Source organism: Opisthocomus hoazin, chromosome 4, assembly GCF_030867145.1.
Source record: "Opisthocomus hoazin isolate bOpiHoa1 chromosome 4, bOpiHoa1.hap1, whole genome shotgun sequence".
NCBI classification, from domain to species: Eukaryota; Metazoa; Chordata; class Aves; order Opisthocomiformes; family Opisthocomidae; genus Opisthocomus; species Opisthocomus hoazin.
In genome coordinates this window covers 86,687,395-86,714,416 of record NC_134417.1, presented here as the reverse complement: position 1 = coordinate 86,714,416, position 27,022 = coordinate 86,687,395, and the positions used below count along the sequence as shown (strand labels likewise).

Here is a 27,022-nt window from a genome sequence, read left to right as displayed (position 1 = left end):
TTAGTGTAACGCCCGTGGGCACCTGGTGCTGTTTTCTCTGCACACCTTTACTCCACAGGTACCGTGTACCTGCTGGTTGAAATTCTGTATTCATCTTCTTTTGGAGATTGCTAGGTTTATCGTAGCATTACGATACTGCTGATTAGCACAGTACTACTGATAGTTCTAAGTAAGAACCTGAGCTGCTGTGCAGGTTCGTAATGTGGGAGAAGATACACTGATTTATCCCATATGATTACTAGGGCAAGTATTTTTATTACTCTGCAATTTTCTCTAGGGAAGTTGCTAAAAGTTCAGATGCTTTTAAAAAGCTGATTTATTTTTGCCTAGTTGTTGTGGTGGTGGTGCTTAACTTATGAATAAGAATTTGAAAACATGGGGGTTTCTTAGTTTTGGTGAAAAAAGTTTGTATGAAAAATTCCCCAACAACCATCCACCACCACTGTCTTGAGCAGTGTCCCTTAACCTGTTGACTCCTGCTTTCTAGGTAGTTTTAAGTCCTTCTTGTAGCATTAAGTTCCTGCCATTACACTTGATAATTTCAAAAAAATCCAAGCTTCTGGCCAGTTCATTGCATGAAGTTTTAACTGATGCAAAGCCTTTACTCTTCAGCTAAGATTTGTATAAGCAAAACTAAATTGGACCACTGTGGTTAGCCTACAAGACACACAAAATCATAGGTATTGGGCAGCAAATTCCTTTGTTACTCTGATTTCTGTGTAGGTAAAGTACTTCTGGTGTATTGCCAACTGTTTTTTTTCAAGGTCATTTCTATTTAATGCAACGTACTGCTTAATTCTGCTACAGCTCTCCCTGAGCTGAGTTATGAATCCCAGTATGCTGTAACAGTATATTTTGAAAGCATGCCTTAGCTATACTTCTCAGAACAGTGAAATGGCCAGGTATGAATAGGGGTGCTTTTTCAATAATTTTGAAGATAGTAAAAAAACCTATGCCATTCACCCTGGTGCTCTTTGCTGAAATTTAACTGGGGCATTTGATGGAAGTGTGGAGGTAGCCCAAGAACCTGGACTTGATTTACTTCTTCCATTTCAGAATGAGCAGGAATCAGCAGAGGAGAGCTTTCAGGCAGTGTTGGTAATTGGGAATCTGATGGACAGATTCTGCCATTTTTACGTGCCCTTTATGCCGTCAAAATGTCTCATCAGCCTTAGCAGGATGGCTAACTTTCTGTAATGATTCCACCTAGCACCATGCAGTGCGTGCTGTCCCACCGGAGATCAAACACAGAATATAACGTTCAGCAGTGAGTTTAACTGGGTCTGGGAAGGCTGCTTGTTCCTCATCTTCTATTTTTGTCATCTGTAGAAAGGCACAGTTTAGGAGAGGTGGTGGGGTAGGATGATTCAATATCCAAGTGGATCTTGCAGCTTATTTGGGAGAGAGAGAGTGGTCTCAGTTCTTCTCTGCTGCCTTTGTAGGAGCCTGGATCTGGCAGGTGTAAATAGCAGCTTCTGGTCAGTGCAATCAGGAGGAGCTAGAATACCATCCAGTGTTTGGTGCGTTGCTACGATTTATATCCCATTTAGGGCACATATACAGTAACACTGTGGGTGTGCACAGAAAAGCTACAGATCACATAGCCCATCACATCTTTTCCCAACCACAGAAATGGCTGCATAGCTGTTAGCTCCTATAATTAACATTTATGTCTTTGGTTAAAACAGATCTGGTAAGAAAAATTCTCATCAGAATAGTCAGAGGTGGCAGGGTGTTGCGTTGTGCTTTTTCCAAAGAACTGTTTAGAATAATTCAAGATTCTTAAGCCAAGACAGGGAACGTTAGGGTGAGCAGCACCAAACGAGCAGGGAGGAATAGCTCAATACAGCTGTAGAGTGGCATGTTTTAGTTCTGCCTGCTCATACCAACCAACAGCTCTTACTTACACCCGCCTTAGAGCCTGTCAGTCTGTGCCACAGTCAGAACACGCTGTCTGCTGTGTTTAACAGCCTCTCTGTGCTGCGTGCATATATTCATCCTGTGCTACTTCTCAGCCCACAAACCATGCTCGTCTAACGCTTCATTCCATCCAGGTGCCCACGCCGAGGACTCTTCTGTCCCGGGAAAGGTGTGATGGTCTCTATTACAATCAGAATTGTGCCGACCCTTCTAAGAATCCCTCTGTCTTTCAATAAAACCAGTTAACTCTGGGAAAGCTGCTGAGTGGCAGTGGATTTCTCCATTTGCTTTGCTGGGCTGTGTAGGGAAACAGTGGCAGGAAGGGAAAAACACAGTGAATGTGAGTTTGCATATTCTGGTTTCCCATTTCTTGCTTTTTAGAAGTTCGACTTTTTCAAAGTTTGGTACTCGGGGAGGACACGTAATCATAAGAATCATAGAATAGTTTGGGTTGGAAGGGACCTTTAAAGGCCCATCTAGTCCAATCCCCCTCCAGTGAGTGGGGACATCTTCAACTAGATCAGGTTGCTCAGAGCTTCGTCCAACCTGGCCTTGAATGTTTCCAGGGATGGGACATCTACCACCTCTCTGGGCAATGTGTGCCAGGGTTTCACCACCCCCACTGTAAAAAATTTCTTTCCTATATCCAGTCTGAATCTCCCCTCTTTTAGTTTAAAACCATTACCCCTTGTCCTATCGCAACAGGCCTTTCAAAAAAGTCTGTCCCCATCTTTCTTACAAGCCCCCTTTAAGTACTGAAAGGCCACAAGAAGGTCTCCCCGCAGCCTTCTCTTCTCCAGGCTGAACAGCCCCAGCTCTCTCAGCCTTTCCTCACAGCAGAGGGGTTCCAGCCCTCTGATCACCTTTGTGGCTTCCTCTGGCCCCGCTCACACAGGTCCAGGTCTGTCCTGTGCTGAGGGCTCCAGAGCTGGACGCAGGACTCCTGGGGGGTCTCACCAGAGTGGGGCAGAATCCCCTCCCTCGCCCTGTGCCCACGCTGCTGGGGATGCAGCCCAGGGCACACTTGGCAATGATGCTGGATGGTAATCTGAGGTTAAAATTTCCTGTACTGCAAGAATGAAGAAACTGTAGTTGTTGATCTGACTGAAGACAGGCAGGAAGGTGTGTGTGAACTGCAGCCTGGCAGGGGTAAGGTTTCACGTTGTCCTACCCCATTCTTCAGCTGTCGCTTCTGCCCGGTTTGTGCTGTGCTTGACCTGACAGCCTCCTGACTGGATTCGGTGCAGTGCAAGGCAACTGTATTTGGTAACCAAACCTAGCCCAGATAGCCAGAGGAGCCCAAGAGGAAAGCAGAGGTATTTATGAAAGCCTCCTTGTGTAGCTGAATGTTTTACAACAGGCATATTGTTTGTGAGACGTTTTTGCTATCGTTCACCTAATTCTTTTCTCCTCTAACCAGAAGTACCCTGGCCTCCTGGGTGATGATTTTAACGGGCTTAATTTCATAATAGAAATATGCCATGCAGCAGTGTTTGGACATTAGGATTTACCCAGGCGGCCACCTGCTCATAGGTAGATAGGTGCTAGCATCCCTGTGACTTTCTGAATTAAAATAAACTAGCAGCCAGCACTAGTTTGTTAGTTATGGAAAGGCAGTTAAGGTACTAATTGGAAAGGGGGTGCATAAATTTGACTGGCATGAGTAGGAAATACCGGAGGAAGCTGACAATCCATCTCTACAATGTTGTTCCTCAGAAATTCTAATTAGAGATAACAATTGGGTTCTTTTAATTTTCTTCCTTGTGCACTCCAAGCAACATGAAACCAATTAACTTTCTTATTGCATCTATACGTTACTTTATGTACAGAACATAGTGATAGAAGACATTTCTATTTGAATTCTTGCCTTACGGCCTTTAATAGAAAATCAGATAGTTGCAGTTTATTAGACTATGAGAGAGTATATGCGAATGCAAATTTTTATCTTTTTTCTGCCAGAAAGGAAATCCTAGACCTTTATACTTCCAGAAACTTTTTTGTACAACACTTGTGATTTCTCAGCAATATTCTAACACCTGATAAGGATGTACATTAATGAAGTTCAGATGAAAGAAACTTTTTTGCAGTTAATCTGTGAAGTCCAACTGCTGTGCTGTACATAAAGCTCTCCTTGCCTAGCAGTAGGTCTTTAACCAGAATTTTATTCTGAGGCAAGGAATTGTGCAAGCTGAAGTCTGAACACTGTGCACGTTCATTCAGAGGATAAGCTTTAACCAAAAATAAGGGTTTTGATACAGCTTGGGGTGACTAATAGATTTAGCTTTTCCCTTCCTGGCTTTTTGCTCTTTAGGTAGGATTTATTTCTCAGGGAAAGTTATACAAAGCTGTAAGCTGAAGTCTTATGGTGATTCTGATTACTTGGTTAGGCATTGCCCTAACGAAGAGAAATAATGAATGGAGTCTGGTGGGGTGTTGGGAGGAGGCAGGCACAGGTCAGTCTCAAGATGTTATTTTACTTTAAGCCCTACTTCCATTTAATTCCTTTATCAGTTCTTCCTTCATGGCTCATAAATCAGGAAGAATCAACAAAACGACTTCTGAAAACAGCGTCTGCGTTAGGAGAAACTCAACAAAGGGTGCAAATTGGCAAAGACTGAGGTACCTGGCACTGTCTAGGTGTAGATTTATGGTGTTCCAGATTCCCAGCCACCCCCATCATGGCCTGACATGGTTCTGCCTGTGATCCATGATGCAGAAGAAGGAAGAGGCTGTCTGATCTCTATGTAGGACCCTCCCCAGTCTTTATCACAGCTTTGTCCAGCTCTGACAGAGATCCAGACCCATCTCTCTGTCCAGATGTCACCCCCAAAAAATGCAGCTGACTGAGAAACCAGTTTCTCTATTGCTCAATAAAGCAATACAGGGCAGCTGGACTTTATTTTCCTCATAAACTGTGCTGAGGTCCTTGGCAGGGGATTAAAGCACATGGGTCCTCATTATTTGCAGCAAGTGCTAGATTTGGGGAGTGTGACCCCATCCCCATGATCTCTCTCTCCAGGGCTGTAACCTTCAACAGTGTTCATCTCCTCTCCCTCCTCCCCTGTCCCTCCAGCAGCCGTTACAGCGGCTCTTCGGTACACATCTCTTGCCTGAGGATGGGGAGAGGAAAGTGGGGCAGGGTGGGATGGTTGCTGCTACCTAACACACAGTGCAGGGACGTTGCTGCTGGGCACGTGGGTGTTCAAGAAGCAGAGGCAGTGGCTCAGACCCGTGTCAAGATTGTGCCGGCTCAGGAGCGGGTGGTAGGGCAGTCACGGTGCTTGGAGACCTGTGCCCAATCTCTGCTGGGGACAAGGCAGCAGGTCTTTCAGTAGGTTGGCTCATGGATCAGGAATCAACCCTGAATTTGTCAGAATTCAGAGGGATTTTGAACAGGTGAAAGTAACTTTTTTGGGCATGCAGAATGATGTTAATTAACACAGCTGCAGCAAGTGTAGGCACTGCCCTCGTTAGGTTCCTGGGAGTCTATTTTGCTGGAGGAGTGCTTGTCCCATTCTGCTGGCCAGTAAGTAGCTGTGTATCACAATTAGTCTGTTTCCAGTGTGTTGGTTACTGGGGGAACGCTGAATCTCCACATCTGGTTTCTAAAAAGAGGGAACCGACCTTTGGGTGGTGGTGCCAGATGCATCTGAAGAGGTCCTGCTTCGCCTTCTGAAAATGGCTGCATTTCAGAGGTGATTGAACAATTTCTGCTTAGCCATCTCCTCCTGGCGAGCCAGGAGAGAAAACATTGGCTGCACTACACAGACAGACATAACAATATTGAGAGCTGTGTTTTTTTTTGGTAAGATGCCGAGAGAGTTACAAGAAGTAGCAAAAACTCTTTTAAGCCAAATTGGATTTAACATTAAGGAAATAACCTCGGAAGTGACATCTCCGGAAGCCAACCTTAATGGCTAACTTGTTCAGATTTATTGCTGTTCTCTAACCTGTGGGGTGATGAGAAGTGGGCTTTCATACTGCATGTAAACCAGCCTGCGATGCTTTCTGTACAGTACGACTTAATGGTGTGCAGTGTTACTCTGTGGTGCAAGAAATAGTTCTGTGCTACTGAACCCTGTTTGGTGAGCTAGAGGGAGCTCTTTGTCCAAGATAGAGGCTCTGTCAGCCCTGCTTTTTCTTGTCATTAAACAGTAATTTTAATATCACCAACCCGTCATGACTGTTATTTTCCAAACTCTTTTTAAAATGACATTTACAGATTTTGAGTAGGTTTTCTGTAGAAGAAACTGTTTTTTGCAGAGTTTATTTGCCTGTCTGATCTCCAGAAAACATTTGGTCCCCTTGGTAGGTGACCAGCTTCTCTTGCGAGGAATTCCTGTTACAGTGCAAAGGCAAGTAACATTCATTTAAAAAAAAATCTCCTTTTTAATATCTGAGGCTGGTAGAGCTGTTCCTAAGTGGTATTTTACAGCGAGAAGCACATCATGCTCATGTGCTCACGTGCTTTCTCGTTAACGGCTGATCCAAAGCTCTTTGCTGTCCCTGGGATGACACTCATTGACTTCCACGGTTTGACCGGAGTTATCTCCTGCTGGAGTTGTGGCTTTGTGCAGGAAGGTTTCTGTGTCTGTTTTCCTTACAAGTTTGTGAGGACTCCAGAGGTTTTCTCTTACAACAGCTTTTCCCTCTTCTCACATTTGGATTTGGTAAAAAGGTTTTGGTGCTTTATGGATCTTGCATGAGCGTTTTTCCGTGTTCAGGTCATCTTACAACTATTAATGAAATAAAGCCTACAACATCACACGAGCCCAGCGATGCTGGTGTTCCCAGTTTACCACAGGAAGAACAGAGGTGCAGCGGGAGCCTACAGTGTACGTCAAGGCACACAGAATTTGTGTGCCAAAGCCACTGAGCCCCCACAGCTTCCCGTTGCCCTGCCTTTACTGTGTGGCTCAGTTCACAGTGCTTGCAGGCTTTTAGATGTTTGCACATGTCAAGAGTGCAGCTTGTGACAATTCCTTTCCTGGTCAAGACTTCTGCTGTTTTATTTCTGAATATCACTACCTCATGAAATTCAATGTGCCAAAGACAAAATAAACAGCCTGCCTGCCCCATACCTCAAAATCCAGTTTGTTGAGCTGGAGCAATAGTGAGATATCTCGGATGCGTGTGATGGATTTGTATCTGTACAACTTTTACAGCCAGCTGCTAACTTGATCCAAGAATGTGATGTCTTAGAAGTGGAATATGGGCATTTGTAATTCAAGGCTGCAGGATACGTTTCTGTGTGTGGAGATAATGGGTATCAAATCTATAAGACTTCTGCACAAAAGCAACACTAAAACCAAGTGGAGCATGGAGTACTTTTCAGTGCAGATGAAATCAATGAGTCTTTCAGCTCCAGCTGCCATATGTGATGTCCCAGCCAGGTCTGTCTGTGCAGGAGGCAGGTGGTGCTGGGGAGGCTTTTGTAGGCAGAGGGTTAGGTCAAGTGCCTGATTTCGCAGAGGGTCAGGAAGAACAGGCTGTGTAACTCCACCATTGCTGTGAGCCTTCTTTCTCAGTGAACAGTTTGTTCTGGGCAGGACAAAACATCATGTCCGTGTTTCCGTTTCAAAATAAATGCGTTCAGGGTGAAAAATACATGTAGTTTAAACACACAAAAAGCAAGTAAGTTAAAAACAACAAAATAAAATGCTTCATAGCCCTTGAAACCTACCTTATTTTTCCTCTTCAAAATGATTCAAATAAACGCATGAAAAATTTTAGTCCCCCAAACAGAGATTTCTGTTGTTAGGAAGGGAGTTGTCTGGAAAATTTTGCCTAGCTCCAGGCCTCAGCCCAGCACTACACGGTGCAGCTGCACGCTGGCTGAGCTCCAGCTTGAAGGGGGGATGCTGCACCTCAGCTGTGAAAATCAAAATCCCAGTTTGAAATAAGTCTTCTGAACAAGCTGGAGGGGCAACATGTGGTTTGCCCTTTCCTATCTCTCAGGTGACTTTTGCAGAACCTGCTTTCTGGGTGCTCTTTAGGAACATCAATCAGTCAGTTTGGTCTGCAAGGGAGCACAGATGAAACTAAAATTTTCTTCCTTATCTGCAGTCAAGGATGCTTCAATTGGCAGCTGTTGCTGAAGTCAGTTCCAATCTCATCTAGCAGAAATACACTGCCAGTTAACACGCACTGGCTTTCTCTGCTCCCCATTCCGAATGCAGCTGCCAGGAAGTGGGATTGGTCCCACTGGGGAAAATGGCCACAGAGTCTGCAAGGTGATGTGTTTGTAGAGCAAGAGAGGGAGAGTGGAGAGCTGGAGGAATGCTTTCTCCTATGGATCTTCTCATTCCAGATGGGGAATCCTGGACCTGGCAATGATTTTCTCATTTTGTTGCTGTTGAGTCTGTTTTGTCTGAGAGGGGCTGCCCAGGGATGGCTTCGCACCAGATGTTTGTGTGGGGCTTGGCATTTCTGTAGTAGAAGAAATGATAGCAGCAGTCTAGAGGCTGCTGAGGTTGTGTGGATGGCGGTACCCATATGGATCTTCTATGGGAGAGAGAGGCTGTGACAACGTTCATCACTGCTGTGTTTGTGGACCGTGTGTACGAGCACAGATTTACAGAGGACAGGTTAAGAAAGATACAGTCCATCTTGATCAGCACCAGATGCTGAAGCGCATTCCCATGTCGCCTGATAAGGACACAGCTACGTAGCTGTGCAGTCTTCCTGCTTATATCAGGATGCATCCTGTGGAAAGGTCAGGGGGATTCCCAGTATCGCTATGATTGTTTGCTGGCTGGTGAACCACTGAAACTGCTCCACAGCCCAAGCTTTAATCTCTTTAAAATTCCCAGGCCTGGGACAACTGCCATTCGTAAACTGCTGGCTGAAAAGTTCCTGCCAGGTTAATGTCAGGCCAGGCAGGATAAGAGTCTGCTGAATTATTTGTCTGTGGTGTAAATAGCTTATTATACCTATATATGATGTAAATAGCTGATTTTGGGTGAAGCTTTTAGAATGCAGTTGTTGAGAGTTACAAGCCAAGTGGTCTAGGCTGGAAGTCTTGGAGCTTCCCTGGAGACTTGACTCCACTGATTCAGTGGAAAATAATGAAAACTATAGGAGGATCATTTGATACCTTGTTTAGACACCAAAGAAGTTGTGGCTGCAGTGTAAGTGTCTGCAAGTGAAGCAGATGTCTGAGCTCTCATAGTTATGATGATGTAGGAGTGGAGATGTCTGCTTTACACTGAATGGAATTATTCTCTAGAATGTTGATAACTGGCAGCTACACCAGGATCTTAGACACCTGGCTTCCATGTATAGAGCTATGGGTAGTCACTTACATATAGGTTCATTCATCTGGACCTGAATCCTACTGTAAATTAATAGAAAATATGACCTGGAGAGACTGAGAAGAACACAGTTGCTCAGCCTAAATATTAAAAGACTGAAGAGGCATAGTCTTCAAATACACAGAGGACTGCTACCATGAATAACTTGTTTTCCAAATCCCTGGAGAAGAAGATGAGATATAATGGATTTTGGTTGGAACAAGGATTTAAGATCAACATCACAAAACTCTTGGGAATGAAATACTGAATAGATTTACTGAGAAGGATGTAGAACTGTCAGTGTTGGACATATATGTCAACAGATATAGACAAATATCTGTCAGAGGAGGTTGGCTTAGGTTGCTTCCAGTTCAGTGACTGAAAGATAAGGTTGCTTTACTATTGCAAGATTATTGAAAGACAATGTATAAAATATTACACAAATCACAGCTTCATTTTCTATAAATGAAGTTCCTGCCCTGGATTTGGAGATGTCAACAGACTGGGATGGTCCCCATGGGTAGGTTACTGGCCATGCTTGCATTTTCCTGAGGAGTCACTGCAAGAAGAGTGACTCCATCTTTCTGGAGCAATGCAAAGGCAGTTTGGTTTTCAAAGGTTTAAGCTACTTATAAAAGAGAGTGTAAGTCATCTTTAAAGACAAGTGGTATGAGCCTTTCTGGTAGAATTTTGGTTGCTAAAGGAATCCCATCCACCATTTTGTGGCCCATTGTGTCATGCAGAAGCAGCTTCTGAAGCTGCAGGAGTCCTATCAAAACTTGTGTGATCTAGAGCACATCACGCCATTTGTGCTCTGCCCTAAAGCTGAGAATTTGCAATATGCACAGAAGAAATGCTTAGATACTGGATTTTCCTGGCAAAAAATAGGGAGAAATGAGATCTTCAAAGGCATTTGACATGAAGTCATTTAAGCCTTGTGAACTGCTGAAACAGCATGTTTGGGTAGGGCTATCTTCTGCAGCTATTATAAATATCAAGCAATATATTACTGTGGCTGTGTTATCTCTGACAAGACTAAGTGCATTCCTGTCAGAGGGAATTTTCCAATAGAGATTTCATTGCCTGTTCCCCGCATACAAAATGATAAGTGACCCTGATATTTCTTTGCTCCATTTCATCAATAAAAATTGTTCTGGCTGGATTATTTCTGTTTGTCTCCTAATGAAGTGACATTTTGTTGAAGTGTCAGTCAATCCTGGAGTTGAGAAAGACATATCAACTGAAATCCACATCCTAAAAGTAGCAGATATGTACCACACACTGAAATTTGCTGTGCTGTGCTTTTAACCTGCTTTACTCATAAAAGCATAAATCATCCATTAGAAATAATTACTGAGGTGAGGGAATAGATTCTTTGATGAACCAGATTGCTCACTGTGAATCATAGCATCACTTGCTAAAATTGACATATGATGGCATGGAATTGGAGACATCAAAACTGATTTAGGAAGAGACAGTAGCAATGTTAAATCAAAGTTACTGCTTAGAGAGCTGACTACACGGTCTGCTGGGTAGACATCCTGAGGACCACACAGGGTCCCATGAATATTAAATATTCCACGCCGCATGTGAAAAATGCAACAGAAAGTTCTAAAATATGCCCAGGAACATGAATCGAAGACACTGGCTGCTGCATTGAAGTCTACCATTGTGACCTTTTCATCACCCACTTATCCTAAAACATCCATTTCCAGAGAACCCCAGCATCACTCTGGTGAACCTGCCACAGACAGTTGGGCCCAGCACAACAAAGACAGTTGGGATTTCCACGTTGGCCCAGGTGAGTTTACCCACAACAAAAGTTACGCCTTGGCATCTATGTAGGTAGGAGAAGCTCATGATGGCTAAGGCTACCATCCAGGGCTTCTTGTGAAGTGTGAATCACATTTTAAGAATATTTTTAGCAATGAAGGTGGCTTGGGGGATGCTAGAACGAGTCCGTGGCCAAAGAAGTAGGAGCTTTAATATTTGACCATTACTGGCTTGGAGTATCAGGATATTGTTGCAGGTGGTATCTGGTGGAGATTACAACCAGAGTTATGCCTGCACCAGGAGCAGAAAAAAAGACATGTGTTAGTCCCCAAGCATGAGAGGAAGAAGGTGAAAGAGCATTTAGGAAAAGCTGAGGCTGCTGAACTTGTATCTGATGCAGGGTGTGGAATTTGCTACCTAAATGGAGGCATGGAGCAAAGCAAAGAGTCCAGAAAATCGAGCAATGAGCTGCGACTAGAGAATTGACATCATGGCATGGATGGATGATTAATTGCCTTCATCCAGACAAAAACCTGCTTGTTCTTCTTAGACCACTGGCTGCTCTGGTGACCTCGGACTACTTGAGTAGCAAGGGTAGAGACTGGGAAAGTCGATGTGACTCTGCAGCTGTTAGTACCACTGGTTCTAAAGGATCTGTAGCTGTTTTCATAGGTGACATAGTTTTCATTGCCCATTATGATGTCAAGTGTGTTAAATTTATGATGCAATGTGTTTATTTTAATGTGCAGCGTCTGCATCTCACCAGCCACATATATTTCAATCTTTAATGTAGCCATCTCATTGTACTATAACACTCTTGCATATTTACTCACAGTCTCTCTGAATGGAGAATTGAACAATATCTCATGGCATTTTACTAATTAAATAGATTGTGTGTTTTGCTGGCAGTGTGTTGTGAACATTAACTTCTGAAAGCTTTTTCATTTATCATTGTCTCATTCCTTGGCATTATGATTACTGCAATTTTATATGTGATAAGACTTTACAGCAAGTTAGACTGTATGTCAGAAATTTCTGCCCGCAGCAATCTGCTCCGCGAGATAGAAGTGTAATGGGATTCATAATGTTCGCTCACACTCTTTCTTCATCAGCATTTCCCTCCCTTCTCTTGACTGAGGGTTTTATTTGTGTCTCTCCCTGTTCTATTTGGACTGTGGGGAGGGGAGCAGCGCTCGTTTTTGATTTCCTGCTTTAACCTTGACTATGAAACACTCTTTCTTATCAGGAAGCTGTTAGGTGGTGGTTCAGAAAGGCCTGGGTGCTGGAGGAGCACATGGCTGTGAGTAGGGTATGTGCTCTCACAAGTGCTATCAGACAAAACCCTGCCTCTTAGGAAGTGGAAGAAGCTACTCCATCCCTAAATCTCTAGCTCACTGGCACTGGTCTGGCAGGGTATGAAGCACAAAACCACAGAGCTGAGCACTTGCTTGCTCCTGGCACTGAGCGAGATTTGTGTAGCAGTTCATAAATCTGCGTGTTGGCTTTAGGTTTGGCTCTTCTGTTGCAGCACAGTGGTGTTGGTACCTGTTTGTGTCCATTTTCTACTGTAGAAAAGCCGTGGTCATCAGTCTGAGTGGTGTTTATATCCCCTGATTTACATGTCTACGTGATAAAATTTTGCCTCAACTATATTCCAGTACGAGGTGGAAGAAGGATTAATCTTTGGAAAGAGAGATGTATTCTAGTCCTGATTTCAGAAACTGCTGGTGGGATTCAGTTGGTCCTAATTTTAGGCGTAGTTAAACTCTCAGATCGAGGTGTCTGTGTGTGAGCCCTGTGCCTGAACTCCCATTTTAATTTGTGAAGATCCAATTGGTGGAGCAGGTGGAGTGCGGAGATGTTCAGCTCCGCGTAAATGTAGAATGAGCTGAATACTCTCTAGATTTCATTAGCTGTATGGACTGGCTCTCTATGGGATAAAATGGGAGCTGTTATGTAGACATCTCTCTGTAGACACTGGCAAGATGTAGTGCCCAGAGGTGATGGGTGCTGGAGCTACTGTCCTAGCTGCAGTCTGCAACTGTGGTATGTGTCCCTAGGGGTGGCATGGACCTTGAACAATGCCTTCTCCAGACACCTGCCCATCCTCATCTTAGAAAGAGCCCTTCTAGAAATGCTGTTGAGGTGAACCCAAGGCTCTCATCCATGGACATGCTTCTTTTGTCCTTGTGGATGCTTCCAAGGCCACGAGCTTTGTGTGCGGCAGACTGCCTCCCGCGGGGTGACGGAGCGTGCCCAGCCGTGCGCGTGCCTTGCTGCGGGTTCTGCAGGGTTATTGTGCCTTGATGCCCGCGCTCCACTGCATCTCCAGGAGCAGTCCATCTCCTCCGCCCTGATGAAATACGTCCTTTTTCCTCCATCTCTTTGCCTGACAACATGCCTGTTGGTGTACATACGCGTTTTGGAGCCCCTCTGAGCACTCTGACACTTTTAAGTGCTTGTTAGGCCCTTCTGTTTCTTTAAGGTAGGGAGCTGCTCTTTTAAGTTATGTTTTTTGAATTGATTTTTTCTCAGGCAAAATAAGATCAATCAAATCATATGGCTAATAAAATTGATAAAGAACCAATAAAAGCCCAGTGACACGCCATCTGGCACGCTGAAGATGAACGACAAGAAAACCGAGCCACTGCTCAAATCTTAACCTTCCTTATCACATTAGAAGCTCATTCACACTTCATAATAGCCCTACATTTCATTTCAGCTACTGAGATTAATGCCAAAGAATACATAATCACACAATAATTCTCTGTATCTTTCTATCCAGATGCATCGAGTGGAGTCATCAAAATAAACAGATCAGCCATTTATTCCCCCCCTACCACATTCACTAGCACCGTAACAGCAGCAGCCGAAAAAGAACCTCTGCAGGAACAAGGGATCCTACAGTTAAACAAAAGGCAGCTGGAAAGACTGGATCAAAGCATCAAGCATCAAAGTATCAAAATTATTGAGGAGGACAACCCCTGTGAAAGTCCACAAAATTCCAGCTTGTAGCTCATGGGGCCTTGTGCTATCGAGCCATCAATGGTCTTTTGAAATTTTCACCTGACTCTGCTAAGAAGAATGTTACCACAGAATATGGAGTTGTGGCTCAGATGCAGATCTGATTTGATAGCACCCTATTGCAATCAGTGGAATTGTGTCTTGCTGTGCACTGATTTTGGCTGTCAGACTTCAGAAAGAAATTGCAAAAGCCAAATAGGTGTTATTGGAAGTCATAGCACTGAACAGCCACATCTATAACGTGAGTGACCTTTTAGAAACTGTGTATGAATGTATCCTTCATATGAATCATGACCCTGATGCACCCTGAAAATACTGGGTTTTGTAACAAATACTGACAAATTGTCACTATAGTCATACCAGACGGGGCTGGAGATTTGACTGCATATTTAAAGTGCAGATTGCTAAAGGCTCCTCAGTTACGCCTGTCCCAGTACTGACCATTCCTCTAGTAATGTAGGATATCATGTACGTATCTGCTGAAGTATTGTGAGCTGTTCACTGTCCAAGTGATGGGTTTTGGTCATCTATCACCGCAAATCCTAATCAGAGTGCTGCTCTGCTCGTGACATGTTGGTGTAATAGATCTGCTTAGAGACATGGGTGAAGATTACATAGTCGTACATCTGGCAAATGCATATGCCCTGCGTGTTTATAGATGTGTGGGGGGGTATGTATGGGCACTCACACGTAGCTGTGCACTGTTGCTCCCTTTGGCTTTAGATCAAAATGGTATTGATGTTTATAACGTAGCTCAGGCCTCCTGGAAGAGAAGGATATAGCTCTTGAAATGCCTGTGGACCAAAGTAATCCTTGGTGTATCTGCCCTGGGGGATGACACGAATTCGCACCAGTAACTTTGGGGAGAGTATTACAGCAATTGTGCCCAGTGACATTAAATGACCATTAAACCATTTATTAAGCCTTGCAATAAATGGCATATTAAATCATGCAAAATGTCTTCAAAAGCTGACTCACTAGGAGATCTCGGTGAGTAGTTATACATAGAGTGTAGCTCAGTGCAATGTGTTTATTAATGATCTGAAGGAGAAGATCAGCTCATTACTAGCAAGGTTTGCAGTTTGGAGAAGTAGCTGGCAGAGGTGAATAATGGTGAGGGCAGGGCAGTTACACATCGTTTTGTAAGCTGGAATGATTTAAATAACAAGTACTTTTAATGTAACCAAATGCCAGCATACACTTCTGGGAAGTGGAGATGTGCATAACACTTACAGGATGCGTGGCTGCCTCCTGGAAGGCATTGACTCAGGGCGGGGATGGGAGGTCATGGTCAATACACAGCATACAATGGCTTTCCAATATGGTCGTGGGGCTAAGAGAGCTAATGGAAGCCTTGGATGTGTAACCAGGGGAAAAAGGAGTAGGAGGAGGAAAGCGGTACTATCGCTGCTTGCTGCAATAATATGCCTATCGGTCAGAAATAATCCTGGGGTCTGAATAAAGGCGCAGTTCAGTAATTACTACTAGAATAACTACAAATATTTTTTGAAAATGATCTGAATTTAGGAAAAAAGCTTACTTACGACAGGAATCTTACTCAGAAGTAAAGTTGCATCTCACTCAGAGCCTGTAAGCACCTACGTAGGGAAAAAATTACTGAAGGCAGAGGACTGGTGCAATGAGCAGGTAAAGACGTAGTGACATCCCATGCCTGAAACTTCAAGCTGGGCATATTCTGGGTAAAAACACAAAGTAGCTTTCTATGGGGTAACAGCCCTGGTAATATTACATCTAATTTTGTGGATTCTCCTCCATCACTGCTGGGTTTCTCTTTGTAAGCTTTACTCAGTTCAAGCAGAAGTTATGCAGGAATTACCAGGTGAAATGTTATGCCCTGTGTTATGGTGCTGTCTTACTCACTGATCATAATGTTCCCTTCTGGCATTACAAATCTATGAACCTAAGAAATCTATGACTGAAGGGCAGCTACGGTGCAGCTACTGCATTCTTAAATGGAGAAAGCTATCTGGGTTTCATCTCAGGGAGAGAGACTGTGTAACGCAGGGGAGACGGGCAGAGGTGAGAACCGACCTTTGGCTTGTTCACAGTGACAGGAATTGCAAATACATGTGCTTTGAAAAAATACATCTTTCCCTGCCAGTCCTGGGAAGCCTTGCCTCTGCAAAGGTCTGCTACAGACACTACCTGACTCGCTCCGCACTAGGCGTTGAGAGGAGGTGTGTAGCGGGGCAGGTATTTTTACAGGGGAGCATATGTAGGTGTTATAGTGGAGGAAGGCTCTTTGGGTGGCCACTGAGTGAGCCAGCATGTTTCTAACCTATTCAAGCAACATTTCAGACCAGTATTACCCAGATTTAGCACTGTGCCATCCCCTACTGGCAATGCTCCTCACAGTGCAGCCCAGGATACCATTTGCCTTCTTAGCTACAAGGGCACATTGCCATTGAATGGGCTCATGTTCAACTTGGTGTCCATCAGGACCTCCAAGCTTTTTCTGCCAACCTGCTTTCCAGGCAGTTGGCCCCCAACATATGCTGGTACATGGGAATGTTCCTCCCCAGGTACAGGACTTTGCGCCTGCCTTTGCTGAGCTGCATGAGGTTCCTGATGGCCCATTTCTCTGGTCTGTTGAGGTCCCTCTGGATGGCAGCACAGCCCTCTAGTGCATCGACCACTCCTCCCAGATTTTTATTGTCTGCAAACTTGCTTACCAGTTAGCTAGCTTCAGTAGCCCAGCTGCTGGTGGACATACTGCCACGCGAAACATCTATCAAGATTTTCATTACTGCAAGGAAGGCGACGTGCCCAGGCAGTCTGACTTCTCCAGGGCCGTGAGCTGAATGCCACATTTGGGACACCTCTGCAGAGCGGGTTAGTGTGACAGTAGCCCCCTTCACTTACACTGGTAAGTGGCAATCAGTGGTCCAGGGACACAGGTATCTAGGAGAGGACTGATAGTTCCTGTGTTTCATTTTCATTTGAGCTGTCAAAAAAGGTCAAGTCTCCTTAACCCCCTTACACCTGGCCCTAGTGCAAAGCTACAGTAGAAGCCCATCACTTGATCTACCCCGCCTTTAGTCGTGTCTATACCTTGTAGCTGATATCAGTGCAAACATCAGCGAATCAATGTGGAGATATCTGATGCAGACATGTATTATATGGGCTATTGAGTCACGCGGCGATACTAGCTCAGCCCCTAAGAGCAGTTCATCACTCAGCACGGTGATAAACCCAAACTGCTCATCTCTGCCTCTTGGCAAAACTGATGTACTCGGAGGTAGGGCTGTGCTGTTCTGGAGCCCTCGTAGTCATTGTTTGCTCTGGCATTTCTGCCCTGTTTGTCATGGTGTGATGTAGACGCACTCTTACATTCTTTTCAGGCTCACTAAATCATGGCAGTTCCCAGGAACTGAACCGGGATTTGTGTTCTCAGTTCTCTGGAAAATTAGGGTTGTTATAGTGTCACTTCAACAATTGAACCGGCATTTTTACAGGCAAATAATAACAGATCAGGTGGGAAGATTGAAAGGTGTAACCAATAAAAAGAACAAAGCAACAGGGATAGAAAACTGTTGCAGTGCAGATTAATTGCAAAGCAGTTGTAGATGTAAAGCACAAGTCAAACAAGCCAGGTAGGCAAAAGGCAGCTCAACAGACAAGGAATAAAATGCAAAGTACAGGAACAAATGTAATTTCAACAGGAAGTTTTATGAGGAATTATTGCCCTGAGGTAAAGAATTTGAGGCTGCAAGAAACAGCTAATAAAGAAGAAAGGAAGTAGTTTATTATTTGAAGATGTTAAGGTTTAGAAGCAACATCTGTGACAGTCCTCTAATATCAGCAGAGATCTGAGTGCCATTATTCCCCCGGCTAACCTTGAGACAGCTCTGGAGCTTCTCCAGACTACAGAATGAGACCAGCAGTAGCCTGCCCATTCATGAAATTGTTGTGGGTCCCTCTCCATAATTCAGCAACACGGGACAGTGAGAAACGCAGAGGTAGAAAGTGTGAACCTGAAGGCTGGATGAATTTGATGAATACTTAAGTTGTGAAATGCATTGCTCTGGGCTGTCATGGTGCCCACCACACTGAGACAATTCATTGAAAAGATAGTCATAAGGAGCAAGGCTACATTATGTTGATAGGCTGATGTTATAGTTGGGCCAGTCTGGCCTACTGAGATGCTGTAAGCAGCGTGTACCATTTTTTTCAGCTACTAGGCACAGGATGCAGCTACAATATATAGAACAAGAGGAAGAACTTCTTCACTCTGAGGGTGACAGAGCACTGGAACAGGCTGCCCAGGGAGGTTGTGGAGTCTCCTTCTCTAGAGATATTCAAACCTGCCTGGACAAGGCCCTGTGCAGCCTGCTGTAGGTGACCCTGCTTCGGCAGGGGGGTTGGACTAGACGAGCCATAGAGGTCCCTTCCAACCCCTACCATTCTGTGATTCTGTGATAGTCTGCTCAGTTTAGGTAGCAGCTTCTGCAGTATCCACAGGTAGCATTCCTGTCATTTAGGCTACTTGACAAGTCCCGCTATGGCTGTCATATTAAGCTGGCATAACTTTTCCAAACATTAATAGTTAGAGAAACTTTCTTGGATGAACAGTTGAAGGAGGTTGGGAATGGTGATTGTTGTCTTCCTCAGCTTGTCTCTCAACTAAGCACAGCTCAGGCATGGGTGTATGATAACAGGCTTGTTTTGGTGTTCCCCTTGGGAAGACTCATTGCTGCAAATGGTTCCAGCACAGTTACAGAAGCTGTGTGTGCAGGATTGGTGTTGCCAGGGAAAGAGGAGTTTGATGTCTTTCCCTCCTGCTGACTACCACAGAAGATGGAAATATTTCACATATACTGACACCTGATCCAAAACCCATTCAGCCAATAGCAGTCTTCTGATGAAAAGCATTTTACAGAAGGTGCTTGAAAACCTCCTAAAGATTACCAATAGCTTGCAGACTTCATGCTGCCCTATACTAGATGAAGGTCCCTGGGGAGCTTGCCCAACAACTCCACCACTTCATGTGGAAATGGCTGCCTTATGTACAGAAAAGCTTTCTGAAAAAGAAAAAAATACCTTATTTATACATTTTAGTTTTGTTAAATTGTCCGTGTAATGTGATGAAAACCATGCTATCAGTCTGAAGGGGGGTGAAATTGTTTATACTTCTAACTTTACTGAAGAACCTGAAAATGACCATACAAGGTCAGATCAAAAGTTCACTCAAGCTTGCGTTTGGCACAGCCAGTAAAGCTTGTGTAGGGAAAATATAGAACAAACAATCAAGCAGACAATACACCCTCTTTACCACCAGTGGTGTATGGCTTCCTTATATACGTACCTTTTGTTTTGTGGTTTATTCTCTTACTGTCACAAACATAGATCATGACACTGAAGTCAGTACCCATGTTCAAGATTTGCATTAAAACATCTGGTGCTCTATTCAGGCTGGGGTCAGCAATGCAAGCCGTACCTGGGCAGACCTGCCGCACTGGTAAAAAGCCCTTTCTGCAGGAAGTGTCCAGACCTGGAGATCTTCAGTGGTTAGATTTAGATACAATTAAAGACTAGGTAGGATTGACTGGCTCTCTGAGAATTGTGAGATGCTGATTTAGACATTCCGTAAGGGTAAAGATGGTCCTGTTTGACTTACTAGGGATTATATTTCACTAATAAATAAACTTTGGTAATGAAGTCCCTCAAATAGCTGTCAAAGATACACATTGGTGTTTTGGTAAAAACCAGAAACCTCGATGATATAACAAAGCCAATGTACTAAAGCAAATGACATTTCCACCAGTGAATGCTTGAGGTTCAGCGAATCAGTTCTTTAAAGCCAAGAGCATTTATTCTTTTCATTACTGACTTTAGTCATATCATACCAGTAAATATAATAAAACTTGCTATAAATCGTGCTGGTCGTGTATGGCCGGATTATTTGTGGGAATGATTGCTACATGACTAGAATTACATTACCTTAGGGTATTGGATTACATATCATGTCTTGCTGAATTTTAATATCATTTTGTTTAAATACAAATGCTAAAATAAATGATAGCTTCCGCTTTAGGGCTGTGGATTAGTTATTCAAGATGATCTTACTATTAACTGTGCAGGGAAGATAAATTAGTTAAAGGAAAAACTTGACATCTTATCAATTTTTTCTATACAGAGGCTTTAGTGGAAAGAAATGCTTGTTGCAGCAGTTTCCTTTTAGTTCCTTAATCATGTTTAAGTAAGTCTGTTTTAGGAGTTTAATACAGAGTTTTAAAGTGCTTAGACCTACTGAAACCTGAGAAATCGCTGCACGCAGGACAGTGGCTCAGTGGCAGCAGCAGGACAAGTCGTCTTACAGCAGGAAGAGACCAAACAAGGCACGTCAGCATTTCTCCTTCCCAAAAATGAACTTACCAAAGCACTTACGGTGCCTGATGGCACCAAAGTTGGGTGCCAGAGATTTACAGGAGAGGCAGGTAAGTGTTGCATCCTCACAGGGAGGGAGGGGGCACGCAGTTATGCACCTGGCCCAGAGAACAGTGACATTTTACAACTCTGTACAAAACTTCTGAGACAGAAGATTGGAGAGATCAGAAAATGGGACAGAGAAAAATGAAATTAGAGGGAATTTAGAAAGACAAACCTGGCACAAACCCCAGATTCAGTGGAAGGACCAAGCGTGTAAGGACTAGTAGGAAGATGCGGCAGTGAGAGTGTGGGTGTTGGGCATTGCCTCCCCCTTCCCCAAGCTGGTGTGGCTTGAATTTTCTGGTCTCCCTGGGCAGGTCATAACTGGGACACACTGAGGGACTGGATAGAATTCAAGCACAGATAATAATAAGGGCTGTACAGCAGGATTTATGAAGAAAAGTTAAGCATCAAATGTGAACAGTTTGTCTCTGTGACAGCCTGACATTAGAGCAGTGTAAATACAGATGAAAAGGAAGAGGTGTCATTTAACATAATAGAAGGATGCTTTGAGCAATGGCTTTCCCCCGTCCTTACTTGAAGGAAGTCTGCACATTAGTGAAGATTACACTCGACCCCTTCTGCATGCTTGGCTGCTGCTGAGATCCTCCCTTACTCCTCAGCCTGTGCCCTGTCCCTTATCCCTGGAGGGAAATCACTCTCAATCATATTCAGGTGGGAGGAAGAGGGAGTCCTTCCCTCTCCTGGGAGTCAGCAAAACTCCCTTCCTATTCCTCCAGAGTCTCAGTATAAATCCTCTTAGTCGATGTTATGCAGTATGCAACTGCTGCTCTACTATAGTCCATAGCTCAGGCTGTGTTTGAGTTGTAGCTGAGGTTGTTATCTCGAGTTACCTGAGTTCTCTAATAAGACACTGCTTACTGGGGCAATGGCACACAAACATCTGGGTACACTTGGCCTTGAGGAACCACTTAGCCAGTGAAATGCATCCCAGAGTTACCAAACATCAGGGAAAGATTTGGAGACCGTCAGAAAGAAAAACCTGTCCACAGGAGCTGTGCCTCCTGTCACTGTCTGCAGCTCTTTTTCCAGACCTTGCCATTTCCCCATTCTAGGATAGCATCTGCCTGAATGCTCCTACAGCTCAGAACAAGGCAACTGGTGCTCAGCTATCAGGAAAGCATCTATAAGTAGTAATTTCCCATTATTTCTTAGATTGCATTTTAATTATTGACAGGCAGACAGCCAGCGTTGGATGGTGATGACAGCTGAGATCCCGAGTGCCCAAAGGCATTCTGTATAGGGGGTTAAATTTTGCTAATGATCTGAGTTTCTGCCAAACTCACTGCCGCGTATCACGAGTGACACTAACTAGACTTGGAGGCTACTTCTGTTAAGTGCTTGCACTTTATTTACATGAGCCATTTAAAATAGTGCCTCTCAGAAAGGATACAAGAGCACAGAGAAGAAAGAAGGATGGAGTAGTACCTCTGGATGGCTGCCCAATTTCCTTCCCAACATTGTGGAGTTATTTTTCTGCAGCTGGGAAGAAATTAGCTCTTACATTGTCATAGTTATTTAAGAAAACTCCCTATTTCCACTGCTACCTGCCCTTCTGCCTCCCATTCCAAGCAAGAATTTTACCAGGGAGTTTGGAAATTTTGGTACAAGAGGAATGTTCAGATTTTTGTGTCCCTTTCTAAAGTGCTAATATGTCGGTTTTATTTTTCCTTAGTGCTCCAGCCCAAGCAGTCACATAGACAGTTTAGATTCATTACTTCCCTCAACAAAGTGTCTTGTGACCTTCAGGTTCCTTCCTGGTTACCAAATCCATCTCCCCCGACCCCTACCCCTTATTCTCGTTAGGGTTGCATCTCAGTACGCCTGTATTTCACTTTTGCCTTTCCCCCGGTATAATAAATTCAGAGCTCCAGTTATCAATTTAAAATTCATTTTTATCCTTCCATTCCCCACTTCTGGAAAACCATCTTTCTTGCACTACTCAGGGGTTTCCAGCAAACCCTTATGCTACCCAACCTTCCCAGAACTCTTGGTAGATTCTTGTGGCTCTCGTGCCAAAGACGATGCCACCAAAGAGGGTGGTACTGCTGCCACAGATTTCTTGGCCATGTGGAGGTTTTTCTACAGGACTTCAGTTTTTCCCACCTCCTGCATTCCAGAGGCTTCAAAATAAATTAATATAGCGCAGACGATATGTTCAGCAAGTAAACTAAATGCAAGTGGTATTGCAGCAGGAGATGATGCTGACAGAGTGATCATTTCAGCTTGTCATTCCCATGGCCAAGATTGTTGGGGCTGGTTGACAGAAGGAAGAGGGACTGAATTGTCAGCCAGTCTCATTCAGCATCAGCCTTGCATCTGAGCAGCTTGCATGGCCCCTGCTCTTACCTTGAGCAGTGGACACCTTTGCAATACTCTGCAAGGTGACTGCCTGGAGATTGAAGAAAATATAAAATGCAGTCTTACTCCTTTACCACACAGGTAAAGACTAAAATTCTTATGTGGGATTAAGGACTGAGAAATGTGAGATAAAATGTTGTTTGACTTCTTCCTTTAAATCAAGAAAGCAATCATCTGTCAAAGCAAGCTATTTTCCCTGTTTTATCTTCTGAGAAGAAATGTATGGCTGATAAACTTATAGTAGTTAACATGAGCAGGTAATTTCAAAGGAAATATTCACCACCCTCAAGAAATCCTTTCTGCTCATATTAGGCTGGCCACCAAATGTCTTGCAGAAGGGCTTATACTGACTTAGTTCTCCCTTCGATCCTCCACAGCTATGTATTCTCAATTCCTCTCTTCAGGTTAACCTCCGCTTCATTCTGAAGGCTGCACAAATGAGGAGAGGAGCTACATTTGATCAGTACAAGAACATGCAATCCATGTATGTACTAAATGCTACAAGAGAAGAAGCAAAATCTATCCTGTCAACTGGGTTTAAGCATCATGGGAATCATGATGAATGAACTGTGATGACCGTTCATTTATGAATGTATCTCTCCTCAATGCTTACTGTGTTGCATGAGTCCCTGTGATCACTGCACTATGACTGATCTGCTATAAAGAGTGAAATGGGGCTTCCTCTCCTATCAGCCTCGATATTCTTGCATGTTGACACTGTTCCTGGGGTTTTTTGGCTTCTGGGACTCTGAGTGGCTGCACCACCTGCAAACTTGATGGATCTCCTTGTACTTATGGTCTCTTCACCTTCAGTGGTGTCTACCACGAAGCAGATGTCCAGAATGGACCAGATGAACTGTGCCTACTAAGTATGCAAAGACAAAAGAGTGATAAGTTCAGCTTTAAAGACCTTCACTTTAGATATCCAAAGTCTTGGTGCCTGGTAGCCCCACTCTCCTCCACAAGCAGAGGGTCTGCACTTCTCACTTGGTCGGTCACGTCTGAAAAGGTGGCCTTCTCTTTCCCCCTGTCGGAGCAGTCCATGATGATCCTGTGAGGAACCTATAGGGAACAGAACCTGAATCTATACCTCTTGCTCAGGACAGCAGGAAAGAGGTGAAAACTCTGTCACTGCTGAAATAAGCTAATATGCTGTATTCATATGGCTACTTAGTCTTCATAAAACCAGCTCTTAAAGCTCTAACTCTGGTGGGGTTGTTTTGTTTTGTTTTGTTTTTCCACTTTTTGTATAAGGAAAAGTTTAAGTGCAATGCATCTTGTTTTATATTAGTTTAGGTAAACCAGGAGAGGACAGTGTATAAAGCACTTAATCGAGTAATAGTCTTAGTACTGGCATATTGGGCAAATAGAAAAAGAAATTCCCAGAAGGCTCAGTGCTTGGTGTTTAGTTCACTACCTTACCTAGTTCCTTATCCCGGTAACAGACTCCCAGCAAAGTAAAATAATGCTTAATAAAACTTACACTTGAAAAAGTAATTTGCTTAGGCTATTGATTTAATTAACTTGAGTCCATTTGTTTAAGCATTGTTTGTGTTTTAAATGCCTGGCACAGAGCCTACGGAAGAATGTTCCTCACTGCAGCTGAGTACGATACACCTTCCTGCAGCGAGGTAAGGTTTGGTGAAGAAGCTTCCCTTCGCATGTGCCCCGATGAAAATCTAAGGGTGGAGGGCTAAGATAATCTGTCAATGACCTTGGGCCACAGTTCATAATTAGGCTGATGTCTGTTTACTGGGAGACCTTTGCGTGCTTGGTTTAATGGAACACGTGATTTTAGCAGAGGAGATGGCAACTTTACCTAAATGGGGATTTTTGCCTGAAATTGGGTGGCTTTCTTTGTCATTTCAACAAAAAAAGGCCTTTAAAATGCCATAAAACCTTCCAGGCTTTGCAAAGCTGATGCCTATTCTACCAAGTCCCTCTCTTTTTTTTGTTAAATTTACTCAGCTCTATTATTTTGTGACGGCAATATCACTTCATTGGCTATGAGTCACACCATTTATTAGGCCCAGCGGAGTAAGTGTTCTGGAAGACCTCATCTGTGAAAGATCTTTGGGTGTGAGGTAGAAGGGTCCTTCCATTTTGCCTCCTGTGAAGTGGAATTGCACTTTCCTACTTGGTTTAGTGCTAGGAAACAGTCTTCAGGCGGAAGAAACAGCAAGTAAAAGAAGGTAATTTTAGGGAACTTAACCCTTTAGTACAAGAGTATATAGACAGGTTGCCTTGGCCCTAAGATTGCTAATAAAGAATAGGAAAATGTCAGATATCTCATTTTCTCTGTGTCTGTATTTAAGTCTGAGATGTGGAGAGTGCTACTTTCAGCAGAGGCATTCTTTATTCCAGTCACTCACTCTGAACTGGGAGTCAGTAGTTCTGTAGGAGGGTCTCTAAAAACTATAGAATGGATTAAAAATAGTATTTCTGTAAGATTTTACTGAGCTAGTACAGAATAAAATTTGTGGGGGAAGGTTACAGCTGCTCATTGAATCCTGTACATCACTCTTGTGGGCATGAGAATAAAGAATTACAATCACCCTGAATTACTAAACTTTCTTTGTACAGAGAGTAGGAAGTAAAGAATGTCCTCCTCTCCAAACACTGCAGAGCAAGGTGTCACAACTCTGTCATCTGGGGACCCTGACAGGGCCCCAGACAGTGGCCACATTGCTTAATTTTTGCGTGGAAGGCTCTTCAGCCCATATTTCCATTCATGAAACTTGCTTAAATGTATTTGAAGGTTCACACTCAGATTTTGAGGACTAAGTGTGGTATGAGAACCTAGATGGGATGGAGTAAAAAAAAAAATAAATCTTTTTGTTCGATTTTCTGTTCAGTGTACCATATTCTTCATAGAACTCAGAAGGTGGTTTTCATTTTCTTCTTCTAGCATGATATAATTATGTATTTTATCCTGACATTTCATTTCCCTCCTCAGCTGCAAAGCTGCCATTTCATACCATCAAATAATTGTTTGTTAGAGTTGAAAAGGGGAGAGGAATTAGACTCCTCCATGGAAAATGGGAGGTCACTTGGTGTCTGTGGTTGGGTTCCTGTAGCTAAGTGGGCAGGTTTATGGCGCAGGTAGGAACCTGTACGCCTCTGGCAGTCAAAGGAGATGTACTCCATCGAGCCAAAGAAGCGCATCTAATTAAAAACTCTCATTAGGTTTTGCAGTGAGGGCGTCATCACTTAAGCTACTGATACTTCAATTCCTTTGGAGAACTCTCAACATCCTGGAGGTTCCTGGTGCTTACAGATTGCTGGCCTTCATGGTCAGTGATGCTAATCCTCAGTGAATGTGAGCAGGCTAATGCCCAGTTAGTTGTAAGCAGATTCATGCACTTAAAATATGCTAATGTGTTTTCTGTCAGGGAAATGATTTCACGGTCAGCAAAGGTTTTGACAGGGAGAGCTGTTGGTATCATTCCTCTTCTTGATTTAGGTTCCCATGGATTTTGTAAGTGTTTTGATTAGTTTGTTTAACTCCCATTATTCAATATCTCTATGCCTGAAGAGAACTCAGAGCGACAATGGACTACAATTTATTATATCTGTTTCCCAACATGAAAGATGTGTCGGAAATTTTTAAGATTGCAAATCCAGATGTAAAGACCTTAGGAAATTATAGCCATATCTCTCCCTCTTTGTGCATCATTTAATGAGACATACATGGGAAAAAAACCTGAGGCGCAGTTAAAAATTACAGCATGAAGCATTTCTGGGACAGACTGCTTGCTTTGCATGGAATTTCCTAGCACTTTCTTTTTAAAAAGCTGAGATCATGAAGTTCACTATGTAATCACTAGCATGACATTTGTTGGACCTCAAGACAAGACCTGAGCATTGGGAAATTGTTGCTTCTTCATGAGTATCACCCTGTCATCCTCTGGAGCTTTGAAATCTGTTCTGCTTGGTGCAGATATTGGGTTTTCATAGCAATAGCAAAGATTTGGTATGAGCTCTAAGGTAAGAGCTGTGCAAGATGCAGTATAACATTACAAATTCCCTCAGCCATTCTACGTACTGTGAGCCACTCTGCTCCTCACCAGTTCAGCTGTGAAAGCACCATTCGCTACGTTACTGGCCTTTCTGGGTAGCATCTCTCTTGAAGCCATACAAGAGGGGAAACAAACAGGCAGCTGCGGGACTTTTTGTACCAT

General features: G+C 43.6%; 1 long non-coding RNA gene across 3 annotated transcripts in view; it reads left to right on the top strand.

Moving 5' to 3' along the window:
- Window positions 1–25,847, top strand: part of LOC142361201 (uncharacterized) — a 36,384-nt gene extending 10,537 nt beyond the window's left edge. For 2 of the 3 annotated variants that reach the window (XR_012763819.1, XR_012763818.1), the window contains one exon: window positions 13,771–16,396. This is a non-coding gene — a long non-coding RNA (uncharacterized LOC142361201). Of the gene's footprint in view, window positions 1–13,770; window positions 16,397–23,245 lie in introns of those variants that run through there. The other variant, XR_012763820.1, reaches the window with a different exon arrangement.
- Window positions 25,848–27,022: the final 1,175 nt, after the last annotated feature.